At 42.4% G+C, this 15,520-nt stretch overlaps 2 pseudogenes; both read right to left on the bottom strand.

Annotated features, from left to right (window-relative positions):
• Window positions 1–1,970: 1,970 nt before the first annotated feature.
• LOC124725646 lies at window positions 1,971–2,088 on the bottom strand (annotated as a pseudogene).
• A 12,198-nt stretch (window positions 2,089–14,286) lies between these two features.
• On the bottom strand, window positions 14,287–15,213 carry LOC124777441 (annotated as a pseudogene).
• Window positions 15,214–15,520: the final 307 nt, after the last annotated feature.

Genomic DNA, 15,520 nt, shown 5'->3' with positions numbered 1-15,520 from the left:
CGCATTGTCTAGTGAGACATACTCGTATACATAACAAAAGCTGAAGATCTCAAGAAAAAGTCTTCTCCAAGCTGCAGATAGTAACTGCAGTAGTCAAGAAATTGCTTGATTACTCGCTTCGAGACAGATAAAAGAATTAATAAACAGCACGACACAGCAGTAACTACATAAGTGGTGCTGTAGTGCTGTACACATAGTTATTATTATTATTAGAATGGTTAGACACAAAGCATTAACAGGCAGCAATCAAGTGATTTACAAACAGTAAGTAAAGTGACGTGTCTGATCATGTCCGATTTTAAATGGGTTGCGGTGTGCAGGTCAAGCAACTGCCGCAATGGAGAGGAGTAATGCGGGGGAAGTATGTTTTGCAACCTACCCTCAATTTGGATAGTTGTGGGTAGCACTTGCGATGCACCACGAATTCCTTCGTCATTCATTCTAATACACACACACACACACACACACACACACACACACACACACACATGCACAAACTAAATATCATTCATCTTTCGATCGTTTTAAAAATAAAATTGTTCCAAGATGGGACCGGGGAGGGGAGATGGGAGGAAGGAGGGCGAGAGTACTAATGTCTGACTGTCTGACTGCACTTATCACTGTTCTGAAGTTATTATTACTAAGACAGTTGTTTGTATTTAATAATTCCACTAGGGATTCCAGAATATTGTAGGATTAATTGTTTTATGATTATATGAAAATATTCTTTGAAATGATGTTTATCTGTCTATTTCTGAATCTTAAAAATCCGAACTGAGTGCAAAACGCTATACAAAACAAGGTGACTCGTTATTGTTAGCTTTTTCATTTTTTCCCCAAGGTCAAGTTTTGAATCCTCATTCTCGACTTCAGTTGTTAAGCCATAGTCTACGACTCAGCGCCAAGCCTTTCTGGCTGAAGTTGTTGATTGACAGAGACGGCATAGTCGTTAATCGTGATGATAATGCTGGGCTGTGGAGCATTCAACATCGTGGTCATCAGCGCCAGTACAAGTTCCAAATCTTTCCATTTCCAATATTGGCACTTCCTGAATGATGATAAGGACAACACAAACACTCACTCGGCTTGGAACCGAACCTGGGACTCCGTTATGTAGAGGCAGCAACGCTATCCACTGCTAGCTGCGGACATTGTCCTTAATCATGAATCCGTAACACCTGAGGCGCATTAATTAAATATGCAAGATGAATTAATTATTTCACCAGCAAATGTGTATGTGTTGCTAAAAACTTAGGCCTTAGGCAAAATTCTCGTGTGTTTGCGTACAATATTTGCTTTTGCCTCATACCTCGTACAAACGTGAAATTCTCGTATGCGTACGAGAATTCTCGTACATATCACAACCCTGCTCTGAGATGAGGACATTGGCGTAGGTGTGGAATTGGCCTGCCGCATCAAACCAGCATTTCCGCTGCTGCCGAGTAAGAATTACCGCACGATACTCCGCTTCGCCAGGGGACTTCACTAGCTTGTTTTTGCCCCTCCAGCGGCGTGCTACACTACTGTGGCGCGGGGAATTCAGCATGTGCCAGGACAGTAAACATGTATCTGCAAGCAAACAAAAATTAATTTGTTAATTTCGTTTTGTCGAGATATAATTAAAACTGTGCCTTGAAAGGATAATATAAGATGAACATCAATGAAAGCAATACGCGGATAATCGAATGTAGTCGAATTAAAGCAGGTGATGCTGAGAAATTAGATTCGGAAACGAGATGCTCAAAGTACTAGATGAGTTTTGCTATTTGCACTCTGTCTTCAGGTCACAAGTGGCCCATCGGGACCATCCGACCGCCGCGTCATCCTCAGAGGAGGATTCGGATAGGAGGGGCGTGTGGTCAGCACGCCACTCGCCCGGTCGTTATGATGGTTTTCTTTGACCGGAGCCGCAACTATTCGGTCGAGTAGCTCCTCAACTGACATCACGAGGCTGAGTGTACCCCGAAAATAGGCAACAGCGAATGGCGGCCCGGACGGTCACCCATCCAAGTGCCGGCCACGCCCGACAGCGCTTAACTTCGGTGATCTGATGGGAACCGGTGTTTCCACTGCGGCAAGGCCGTTACCGTTTGCTATTTGGGCAGCAAAATAACTAATGATGGTCGAGGTAGGGAGAATATAAGTGTAGACTGGCAATGGCAAGAAAAGGATTTCTGGAGAAGAAAAATTTGTTAACATCAAGTACAGATTTAAGTGCGAGGAAGCCTTTTTTGAAAGTATTTGCATGGAATGTAGCCATGTATGGAAGTGAAATGTGGACGATAAACAGTTTAGACAAGAAGAGAATAGCAGTTTTTGAAATGTGATGCTGCAGAAGAATGCTGAAGATTAGCTGGGTAGATCACGTAACAATTAAAGAGCAACCAAAAGGAATTGGGGTGAAGAGAAATTTGTGAAACAACCTGACTAGAAGAAGGGATCTGTTGGTAGGACAGATTCCGCGGCATCAAGGGATCACCAATTTAGTATTGGAGGGAAAAAGCGTGGGCGGTAAAAATCGTAGATGGACACCAAGAGATGAATACAGTAAGTAGATTCAGAAGGATTTTCGGAGATGAAGAGGCTTGCACAGGATAGGGTAGCATGGAGAGCTGCATCAAACCAGTCTTTGAACTGAAGACCACAACAACAATTAAAACTTTATGAGTACCTTCATACACAAACCTTCAGCCGTGAGGTAATATGCGGCAGACCTTTTGAGGAGAATCTCAGACAGCAAACTCCTACCCTATCAGACAGCGGCGCGATGATTAGTGGGGTAGTCTTGTGAGGCAGTGCATTGCGAGACCCAGAACTGCTGTCTCATCCTTCCGCGTCACGCCTTCGTTAGTTTCCTTTAATTTGTCTCGGTCAGGTGAGCGTGGAAACGGCGTTCGCGGTACTCGGTTGGCTAACGCAACATGTTGCAGCTCGCGAAATTCTCTCGCTCAAGGCGGAGGCTTCCGAAATAAAACATTACATCATACAATCATAAATATTCACGTCGATTACTAGATTATAAGCTCACCGGTCGAAGTATTAGTGTCCACCCAATTACAAGAGCACACTGTTCGCTTTGGAGCGCTTTAATAGTTATATTGTAGTCTGATTAAAATTACTTGATAGTTGACTTCTGTCACCTGCAGCTACAGTGTTGCCACATCGGCTGCTGGCTACCGCTCGGTTATAAATGGCGACATAGAAAACACGACCGGTCACTTCAAAAATGAACTGACAATGCGGCAGACGGCGGGTTTTCAAGCCCTAACCACAAGCTCGTGATATGTAACGTATCCGAGAAAAGAGTGATCGACAGTCTGCGGCAGAACTAAAATCACGGTCTCTTTGTTCACGGCCTTTTAAGGCTAACCTCTAAGAGCAAGCCCAAGAAGGAAAAATTTCATAATGTGTTTGTTTGTTCAGCCATATTTCGCAGCAAAACTTCAGTTTCAGCAGTAAAACGAGCAGTAATTTCTCGCTATCATTGTTTACCAGAAATTATCCTCACACTGGCGACACGGGATACCACGTTACCGACCGATGAGCAGTCCAGCTTGGCATTTGGTTGTAGATTACTGGCGACACAAGCAGATAATCAAGAAATAAAAATAAGATCTTATGAAAAAGTCGATACGATGATGGAAATGACGCGTCAAAGTAATGGAAATAAAAGATTACATTTAAACAGATTAATGGTATAAAATTATAATGTAAGTGTTTTGATTAGGTTTAGAAAAATAAAAAAAATTGACTGTATTTGATAAGATTCAAACTTTGGACCTTCTACACATCAACTTAATACGCTCAGCATTACGCTATGCCTTTACATTGCAGCAGTCTCTTGAATTTATAACTCTCGTGTTCCAGTCGCGACGATTAATTAACAGTCCTTAAAAATTCGGCCTCACGCAGTGTCGTGCGAAACTTATCTAATGTAAGCCGATGCCTGCCTCTGTGATGGTAAATGACGCTGAATCGCGCCTTGTGCGGAAGTATTCAGTAGTGTTTGTTTCAAGTAATCTTAATCGGACTATAGTACTAGACGGCCATGTAATTAAAAACCGTCTGCTAGAAACGTCTTACACATTATGTATCAATACACAAGCTGCGGGTCACTCGTGTGGCTGAAATACTATTTACGGGTGGTGGGCAACAATATGGAAGCACTACAAACAACACAACAGTTTAGAAAAATCATTGACATAAAAAACAGCTTATAGTCGTCCAGAAACGTATAAATACAGGTCCAGTAATGTTATTGAGGGAATCTAATACGTCCTGCAAACTAGTAGCAAGTTCAGGTAACGATGGTGGAGGTATTTAGCTGTCATGAACACTTCTTTCCAAAATATACCACGAATGCTCAATAATCCTGAGATCTGGTGATTGTTATGGCCAGGGAAGATACGACAATTTACCCTCGACCACAGGAAACCAATCCGGGACGATGTGAACTGTGTAAACAGAGACACTGTCATCTTGGAACACAGCATAACCATTGGCGATCAAACATTGTGTCATGGGATGGATCTGATCATCCAATATGCTCACATAATCTGTGACAGTAATGCGACTTTGCTGAATAACCGTGGGACCCAAAGAAAGCTACGTACGATATGGCTGCCCAAATCATCGTCAATATCCCTCTATGTTTCACGCTTGGCAGTACTGTCTGCATCGTAGGCATGGGGCCGTGTGCGCCAAATGTAGACTTGGCCAGAAGTTGCAAATAGTGTGAAACAAAACTCATCTGCCCAAATGCCCAAATGACTTTCTTCTATTGTTCCGTGGTCCAGGTTTTATGGCTTCGGCACCACATTTCCTTTGTATGGACATTTGGATCACAGACATGTGGTTCTGGAATTCTAGCAATTCCTTAGTTATGGAGCTACCTCAGTGTTGTTCCAGTGCTGAAGGGTTTGGTGAGTGCGATATTGAGTTGGGTGCATTGGCTGTTCAAGCCGTCGCCCTCTTAAATGGTCCAAATGGCTCTGAACACTATGGGACTTCACTGACTGAGGTCATCAGTCCCCAAGAACTTAGAACTACTTGAACCTAACTAACCTAAGAGCATCACACACATGCATGCCCGAGGCAGGATTCGAACCTGCGACCGTAACAGTCGCGCGGTTCCGGACTGAAGCGCCCAGAACCGCTCGGCCACTCCGGCCGGCCGTCGCCCTCTTATTTTTTGTCACAATTCTCTTCAGTGATCGTCTGTCACGATCACTCAACCAACACTTTTCTGCGCTTTGTGACTTAGTAGATGATGTTTTACCGCTTTTCCTGCTCTTGAAGCACCAAACATTTCGGTTCCATTGGTTACGGAAGCAGCAACTATAAGAGCACCAACAGTTTTACCACGTGCGAATTCACTTAACTCTCACATGATGCACTCACAACAACACAGAACACTGTTCTGACCACGGCTGACACTTGCAATGTATTGAGGACATTTCACAGGTGCCGTTCGTGGCCAAACAGAACAGCGCCACCTGTAGGTTTGGCCGTCATCCGCATTTATTTTCATGCATGCATTACTCGCGGTTTTCCCATATTTTTGTCCAATCTCTGTTTTCCATGCTCTCATCTGTTAGAGAAGCCTTATCTTTGGTCGAGTAGTGAGAACGCAAGTCTTCTAGCTGTCTTTGAGCGCGGAGCCTCGTCAGGCAATCAGGTTGCTTGGTGCAGAGTTTGAAGTTCGAATAGGTCATGAGGAGACACGCATGCCTTGGAACGCCTAGAGATTTTAACATTGTTCTGTCTACTGTTGCCGGCCGCGGTGGTCTAGCGGTTCTAGGCGCGCAGTCCAGAACCGCGCGACTGCTACGGTCGCAGGTTCGAATCCTGCCATGGATGTGTGTGATGTCCTTAGGTTAGTTAGGTTTAAGTAGTTCTAAGTTCTAGGGGACTGATGACCACAGTAGTTAAGTCCCATAGTGCTCAGAGCCATTTGAACCATTTTTTTGTCTACTGTTCAGAAATTTTGTCTTGTGTGCAGTGTTACTAAGAAGGACATTTCTAAGCTGCAGCGTTCAGGATTTTTCGGGAGAGCGTTGCTTGATGGCATTGCATCAGCGAAATTCTGTATTTGATGATTTTCAGGTTTCCGAATGTGTTTTCAAGTGAGCGAAGTCTGCCCTTTGTTCGGTACACGTCTTTGTCTGAGTTAGTGAGGATTAATCCTTCTTTCTCTTCAGTTATATTCATTTATCAATAGCTTTTCATTTGAATTTCCCCCTATGTTCTGAAATCATACAGGGTTAATTTTCTGCTTTTGTGTATGTGTGGTATTGTTCCCTGGAGAACATTAGTTAAACATGTGACACCTACCCCATACTCAGTTTACTTGCACTGCACTTCCTGGAAAGTCTATTACTGTAGCTGGGCTCCTAAAAGCCATTTCTCTGTGTTTCCATAAGATGCTTGCAAGTTTTTGTCGAAATTGCGTAATTTTTTATTTCGTCAGTCTTAGTTGCTTTGATGTACAGTTTTTGCTGCAGACGTTACTGGTTTTGGGCTGACACACACCTTGTTATTAACAGTAACTAGTCGCACAATATGGTACCAAAAGGCCGCGAATAGTTTATGTACAGAAAGTGAAACTGTGGGCAACAAGTACTCTCACTCATCTAAGCCTATGTGTCTAGAATTGTACCCTTTGGTAGTGTCAGTCAGGTGCAACAGTAGTCACATGGGCTAATATCAATGAGAGTACACATCTAGCCTAGTCAAATATAGCATGTTAATTCTCAACCAGTTCACGTTTGCTGCAAAGTACAAATGTCGCCTATTCGAGCATTTAAGTCACAATGGAACGGGATGCACAATTAGTTATAATATATTTTTCTAAATGTTCTGTTGCCAAGCACAGTCTGTCTGACAATATGTTTTTATAAACAGAGAACGATCGCAAGTCAACGGTGCACATTTATACAGAGGGACTGTGTTAGGCGGTTCTACAGTTTCACCATTAAATAAGCAAGACAAAATAACAAGATTTGAGTATCCAGGGTTCTTATTCAGCACTGGAAACTAAATTACCCACTTCACTTGGTATAACAGTGGACTGCCGAACTGCATCTTCTATTATTCCCACAGCCTCTTGGACAGGTACACTTGAAGCATCCAGCATCATAATACAGTCAGGAATCCAACTGAAGTGATTCACGTTGTATGAAACTGAACTGAGCACTGCAGAACAGTTCTGTGCTGACAAGGATTCACTCACGATCACTGCAGGATCAGAAGAAAGGGCCTCCATCACTGACTTACTGTAAAAAATCGCAACTTCAGTCCACATTGCCCACCTTGTTGTCATTGGATCCGGAGGCAGAGGTACATCAGTAAGCTGCTTCTTGAAGCGTTGTACACGATAAGGACATTTCAAGAAAACCTGTTTCGTTGCTGATATCAGTGTATTTACTTAGGGGAACTGATGTCTAACTGCCTCTGCCACTCGTTGCAATGCATGAGCCGTACATGTAACATGCGCTAAGTTTGGATAAAATAAATTTAACTATTTCCCCGCTTTCAACATCTATGGAGCCGTGTACATCAATCGGACTCTCTCTTCTTTTACGCCATGTTGCCATAGTACTCTAAGTCCATCATTAATGACTCAGGCCGTTGTTGACTGTTTATTGCATCCAGAGGTTTACCATAAATTAAATAGGGTTTAGAAGCAGCCTCAGAGTCCAACTTGCCATGGTTAGATTAGCTATGAAACGACTTATAGCATCTGTTGTCCCATCAGCAGAGATCCACATCGCACATTTTTCAGTGTCAGCCTTGTCAACCTGCTAAGAATCCAGATGATTCCTCCGGAGAGTGGACTCGACAGGAATGTTGCGGTTGCAGTACTTCAGCAAGGAAATGGTTACATTGAGATACCTGAAGTTTGTTCCAGGATTGTGTTTCCTGTAAGCAATGCAGAACACAGTTCATGTAAAATTCACTATTAGATTATGTAAGCTGTTCCTGCAACTGTATAAGTAGAACCTGTTTCTTTGAAAAAATCCGTTGTTTGTTTCTAATATGTAGACTGCTTCGTAAATGTTGTTCACCTCGAGATTTCATCGTACATCTTATATGGTTCGCATGTTTGGCGGTGGACTATCTTACCATCAGTGGTTAAAGCACTGCCAATAGAAATCCGTGTTTTCAGCTTTGGTGAGAGTGAATGCGCAACCGGTGCCTTGGTTAACTTAAAGGCAATTGACAGTTGCATAGTATGAAGCATTTGAGAACAAGAAAGGAAAGTGTTTAAAACGAGTCACTGCTGTTCGCAACGAACTTATGCAGTGTGGTTTTTAGTGCATTGGCGCTGGCGACAGTATGAGAAACAGAACAACAAAACTAATTTCTTTTCCTTTCTTGCCGGCCGGAGTGGACAAGCGGTTCTAGGCGCTACAGTCTGGAACCGCGCGACCGCTACGGTCGCAGGTTCGAATCCTGCCTCGGTCATGGATGTGTGTGATGTCCTTAGGTTAGTTAGGTTTAATTAGTTCTAGGACTGATGACCTCAGAAGTTAAGTCCCATAGTGCTCAGAGCCATTTGAACCATTTTTCCTTTCTTGCTAAGTAACGAAAATACATGGGACTCACGAAAATGTATGAAAATTCTGCAATAATATTAAAATTTTTAAGAAATTATGTAGTACAGTGGGAAATACGTATTATACCCCAAAATTTGTAATTTAAAACTTTGAAATAAGTGTCCTTTCAGTGTGATTCGTTGACATTTTAGTTTTTCTTTTAACTACATGTAATGTAGCAGAATACCGGGATGTAATTACATAAAATCCGGGATCTAATCAGGACATAAATGGTCAGCTTGCTTTAGGGATAGACCAACTGCAACATTACCTACGCCCAGCAACTAGACCATTTATGTTATGACTTAAGCACAAATCGGCAACCTGCAGATGTTCAGTTAGTTAGTTAGTTAGTTTCATGTTCCATGTATCATTTTCCGCGATAATTCGTAATGACGTGGAACTTCTTATTTTTCAACAAAAGAAACCGGGTATAACACAATAAATGTGTAATAATACAGCGAAGGTGGCTTTTATTAATCATGAACATTGTCAGCTGTGGTGTTCAACATGGTCAACGTTATCTTGACGGAGTCCTGCGCAAAACGCAGCGCGACATGCGGAATCAGATTAAAATAAATTCGAATACAAGAAGGAAGAATGTTTCTATGAACTACATGAATAACAAAAACGTAGAAAAAAGTTGAACTTTGTGAAAAAATGTCTTACGTTTCTTTTGGAATGACATTCGTCGTAATCCATACACGAGGAGTGTTCAAAAAGTAACTGAATTTGTGGAATTTTCTATGGAATTTTATTTATACTTCATTGTTGTGGTTTCAAAATAGTCTTCTTTAGATATTATACATGTTCGACAGCACTTTTGTAATCCTCAAAACACTTCTTGAACTCGACCTTTGCGATAACTTTCAGGTCTCTTAGCGATCCGTTTGTAATCTCTGTGTGCTTGCAAAGTGCTGGTCCTTTACGGTTTTCTTTCTTTCTGAGAACAGAAAAAGTCACGTGAGACCATTTCTGGCGAATATGGAGGCTGTTGCTTCATTACAGTATTGTTTTTGGCCAAATACCTACACCTTAGTGTGACCAATATTGTGATACAGAAGCCATGAATTGCTTCGCCCTAAATCCACCATTTTTTTTTTCGTATTGCTTCACCCGAAACGGCGTTGAAATAGTAAGTAGTACTCCTTGTGACTGACCTTGCGGCAAGAACTCATGGTACACTGTGCTATTGAAACTGAAGAACACAGCACTTGCCGAGCGTTTTCCGGTCTTGGCGATCCAGAATTCTTCTACTGCGACTTTTGAGCCTAAGTTTCGGCGTCATATCCGTAAAATCGTGTTTCACCAACTGTCATGACACGTTTCAACTGTTCCGCATCGTTGTTAACTTCACCTACAGACTCCCCAGTAACTTCCATTGCTGCAGTTTTCGTTCGAAGTAAACAATTTTGAAACAAATTTTGCTATCACACGTTTCATAGTCAAAAAATAAAAAAAAGTCATGGCTTGAAACAGTTGATAAGGCAACATCATCAGCGATTTCTCTGACTGCGATCTGTCGATTGTTTATAATCATTTCTTTCACTTTTTCCACGATTTCGTCTGTCGACGCTATTCTGGGGCTCATCTACGTCTTCGCGGACTTCTCGCAAACGTCTATAACACTCGCAAATTCGTGTTTTCCTCACATCAGACGCACGAAATGCAATATTTAACATTTGTAAAATTTTGCTCCGCTTTATTCCGTTCTTACAGGAAAACTGAATACTTATCTTCTGATCAACTTTAACACAAAATAAATAATTGCCGATACTATCAAAACAAATGTAGCCTTTTAGACAGCTGACAACAGACTAAATATCTGGTATGTCTAACACCGTGTAGATATTTCTCACGCATTCCTACCAATCCGACAACGCAGAAATTGCGGGAATCGATCGTATTTCATCCGAGAAACAACACAATTTTCGTTGCTTTTTGAACACACCTCGTATGTACTCACTTTGGTAGAAAATTTTGTAGGTGTTCCGCAGTTACGTTTAGAAGTCACGTCCTTCTATCGCCCTACCTCCTCCCCTGTCCCTACGACTGAAAGGAGCGTCCTACTCGCATAGAACTTTTATTTATTTTTTCAAGCTGAAAGTCACGAGTGCACAAGATACACGAAGGATATGAGCGTGTAGTGATAACTGAAAATTGACTTACGCATACACGTCACCAGATTTATGCTTACCTGTCACCACTTTTATGACCTCTCGCAAATAGTAGTGCCAATTTTGTTACGCCCCTGCACCCAGACAATCCCATTCTTCGCTAGTAACGAGTATGGTCTGAAGCTAGGCAAAAATGTCTCCATGCGAAAGCAGCCATTAATGTTTGTATCACTGACAGTGCTATTATTATACCTAGGTCAGAAGAACAAAGTGGCTGACAGCTATTTCTCAGTCATCAGTCTACTGACTGGTTTGGTTCTGTGCAACACAGACTCCTCTCTTCATCTCAGGAGTACCAGTTGTGCCATAATTCCTCAATTATTTGTTGGGTGTATTTCAGTCTCTGTCTTCCCCTGCAGCTTTTATCTTCTACAGTTCCATTTACACTCCGCAACAAAATTAAAGTATCGCTTTTTGGAAACCCTGTAATTCCCATCGTTTGCGACACTTACGTTTGAAATTTATCTCAAATGTGCGTACAACTTTTCTGTGCAAAGGTGCAAAAGGCTGGTGCCCTGTGACGTCACCCTCGGGTTTGACAACGCTTCAAACAGGAAGATGTCGATTTTTGCGAAAAAAGGCCACAACTCAGAAGTTCATGTGACGTGTAAGGTGCGTTAATTATGTCACATAGGCACCAAATATCACCGCAGTTCTGTTCAATGCCACGGTTTTTGTCACACGATCGGAAGGCCGCTACATCCCCTCTTACCCACATTTAACTCGTTCTTTTGACGCCTCTGCAATGGAGGTCAGAACCGTGACGCCCAGCTTTGAAATCGCACGGTTTTCTGATGAGGTGGCGAGGAAACCATTGCAGACACAGTCACGAAAAGGCCGCAGGGGTGGCATACAGGGCGTCAATGAAACCACCCCCTTCCTTGGGTCATTGATTCCCACACATTTCGTGGTCGAAAACGACAATTTGCAGAGTGATGAGCAACAGGAGGATATTCTTGACAACCTCAGACGTTTTCACCCTTCTCTCAGCACGTTGTGGAGTTGCATCCACATCGAGTGTGATTGCAGCCATTTGGTGTGTAGCACCACCGCAATTTTTGCTCTCGTGTACAGGCGGTACCTCTAGGGACCATTCAAAACCATTCGACGAAACCAGCTAAGGGTGCTTACGATCTTCCAGCACTCCTTTTTTGTGCCCCCCTGTGTTGTGATCACGGTGGGATGCGACACTGACACATGCGAGCATAAAACAGCAAGACCCACCCCCACCCTACCTCCCAGTTCGGCAGAAGTCACGGTAGTAACCGCTCATCGTTATGGGGAATTTTAAAAAAGTATCTGCACAGATAGAACGCGTGACGAGAGTACTAGGCGGCTTCAGGCAGGCTACACTACTGCTCTTTCGCGGCTACAATGCCGCTCTTGCGCCTGATAGTAGGCCATCCGGAATGGGGAGTGTAAAAGGGGTTGCCGGCCTGCAGGCGCCTAGGACGGCGTCATGGGTTCTGGCTGTACAGAAGTGATCCTTTAATTCTGTTTCGCAGTGTAGTACCGTGGAAGTTATTCGTTGGTGTCTTAACACATGTCCTATCACCTTGACCCTTCTTCCTGCTAGTGTTTTCACGTTCCTTTGATTGGTGATTCTGTAGCGAACATTTCTATTCCTCACCTTTTTAGTCTACTTAATTTTCAACACCTCTCTACAGCACCACGTCTCAAACCCTTCCACTTTTTTCTTTCCGGTTTTCTCACAGCTAGTAGTTTACGAAAGAGATAGTGTAGCAACAACATACCAGAGAACGAACTTGGTCGCGCTTCTACTAAGTTCGCCATTGTCAAATCGCTGTACGGGTGGCAAGTACGGCCATTAACATGACAGTCGTGATTCGTTTTCACCGTACCTTTTTGTTTCCATGTGCTTTTTTTCTTCAGAATATGCAGAAGAACATCTGCAGCTAATTGCAAAAATGAGCAGCAAAGAAAAAGTAAGGCTATTAATTTCTTACTCTGTGCTAAAAAGCAGACGCTACTCGGAGGAATATGCGAAAGGGAGCAGATGCAGTAACACTGCACCGCCGTCTTATACAAGAGCCCAGTGGAGTTGGTTTGCCGTTGCTTTCCGCCGATCTGTCGTGAACTATCACTGGTGTAACTGCATCGTGTGGATGGCTTTGATGGGTGCTTGTACAGAGTAAAGCTGGATACATGTTGTCACGTACGAATGGACGGGAGAGGGTGAAACTCGCTACTCCTCTCGAAAATCGTTAAGAGTTTCGTATACCCTCATTTCATGAGAGACTGTAGAGAGGTTGGGACTAAATCCAAGAATCTGGCATAACCACTGGTGATGAGGAATTTCACGCCGCCACCTCTCCTCACCTTGTCAGCCGAATAGGGGCAATGAAAATTTAATCACCACCTGGATTCGAACCAGCTTACCTCCGAGTGGAGCACGACCGCACAGGCGAGCGTTAGCGACAGCTGCTACATTTTTTTTGTTTTTTTTTTTTTTTTTTTTGCTTGGCAAGAGGTTTTCTAGTATTCTTTATTTATCATTAATTTATAACTATCCATTTTCTTACAATGTACTTTATATTTTTTACAGTAAATAATCTTTGTAACATATTTTTGCAACACTTAAAACCTGAGACATTACTTGATAATTTTGCAATTTTGCCTAATTGATATCTCATGTGCGGCTTAATGAAATGCCATGGTACAAAAATTATCAAACAGCGTTTCAAATTAAAGGAAAAAGTGCAGAAATTGGTATTCTTCTGAAAGGATTATGATGTATCTAGTCACACGAAAACTAAATATGAGAGTCTAAGACAAAAGCCTGTGCGACACTTTCACAAGAGAATAAAAATACAACAAAATTCAGAGTATTGTGTTGGGAGCACGCCCGCATGAGCAGACCCCCGCTTGTACACACATTAGTAGCACATTATTGAAAACATAATCTGAAGTACACATACACACACACACACACACACATATATGATACAAATGGACTATTCTTACATATATTTACATATATAAAAACTCTGCAATAGTAAAGTGTAGAATGATGATAAACAGGTGCAGATAAAGTTATCATTCAACATCTGAGTTTTAAAATTCTCTCGAGAAAAGGACATACGTCAATAATTGTAACAATAAAAATTTACAAATCAAATATTTTTCAAACGAAATATGGCGAGGGAAGAAGATTTGGCAAATTTTGTTTAGTAGTTACTATCTTCTCAGTATAAACGGTGTAACAGTTGATACTGACAGATCGTGCGATAAATACTTTGTTGTTGCGTGTTTGCCGGCAGTCATCAACCTTACCACAAATATTTAAGAGCATTTTTGTCGATCCGTTTATCTCTGAATTTCAGATCGTCTTGCAGGCCTCATGTATATATGTTCATGTACTTATAATACTGCTTCATTAGCTTGAAAAGTGTGTCGGCATATATCCTGTTGGATTACTTAAAAAAAAGTTAGTGTCTAATGCAAAGATTACCGTTATGCCAGTTTGATCTTCACAAATTAAATCAGCAGATTTATTTAACATTGAGGAGTTCTTTTACTACGTGTGAAGCTCCATTTTCTCCCAACATAGATGGCCATGAGAGAAACAGGCCCTTTTTAACACTGTGATGACAACTGACCACTGTTGACACAATGTGAATAACATGGATATTGGGAAAATGCTTTGTGCTAAAGCTAAAACACTCAACCCAGTCGCCCACGATGTATAGCCCTGTAATTTTCTGACCTCTGAACTACTTGTTGGTGAAGTTATTCGCGGTCTTCTTTATCAGCTACTGTCCCCCACATCTAGATTTATATCTAGCTACCTGACTCCTGCCACATTCACGCCGGACGTGACAGCCAAACTGGTGTCACCATGCTCTCCAATCATCCACCCATGACAGCTTGTGGGAGCAACATTTAATTTCTGTGGCGCCGGGAACCGGAAACGAGATGACTCTAAGCTTGCACGAGAGCCATTGTCACGATTCTTTGGAGGGCTATTCAGATTCCAAGCAACATACGTTAGGATATCAACTGATTTAGTAACAATGAGCAAAATGGTATTTGGACTGTGCTTCACCAAGTTCTGAATCATTCCTTTGAACCTAGTAGTGTTTCTATGAACCAAGTCCAACCATAATTCTCCTTCCTTCTGAGAGGTCGCAGAATTCACTATGTACAGCCTTGACCCTGCAACTATAGCACAATCAATGCTAGTAACAATCTTCCCTGTTTTCATAAACGTATGGTTCGTATTGAAAATCCACCGTTTCACTCTTCAGTTCGACAGCAACCACATGAGGTAGTGGAACTTCACTTGCATCATGCTGTGTCAGTATAATGAAGGCACACAGCATTCCAACCTGGCCGGTTCCCACCACCACGACCTTGTTGCCGGATGTTCCCTGTGGCTCCGCAACTTCGCTCAAGAGAGCACTTGCAATTTCAGCCATTCCGAAAACTTCCTGTCCTCTGTTTTCGCTGCTACAGTCTCCAATGCTATGCACCCGCTCACAATTCCTCTTCATATTCGAACCATGTCTGTAACGGAGTTCGTTGTCCTGTACGAGACGCGATCTATGGCCAGTCGTACAAAGCTACGGAAGCGAGTATTCAGTATCACAAGTTAACGGAAAATATACAACAGTATTTAGTACTAAATTACGCAGCTGTCGCTGCCGCGGCAGAAATCAACCCTACGCATCTCTGACTGTAAATTACGTTATAAAATTGACTGCATTTTCTGTCGATGCTTGGCAG

Source organism: Schistocerca piceifrons, chromosome 1 (assembly GCF_021461385.2).
Source record: "Schistocerca piceifrons isolate TAMUIC-IGC-003096 chromosome 1, iqSchPice1.1, whole genome shotgun sequence".
In the NCBI taxonomy this organism is placed as follows: domain Eukaryota; kingdom Metazoa; phylum Arthropoda; class Insecta; order Orthoptera; family Acrididae; genus Schistocerca; species Schistocerca piceifrons.
The sequence above is the reverse complement of the archived record's forward strand: the minus strand, read 5'-3'. Positions and strand labels throughout refer to the sequence as shown.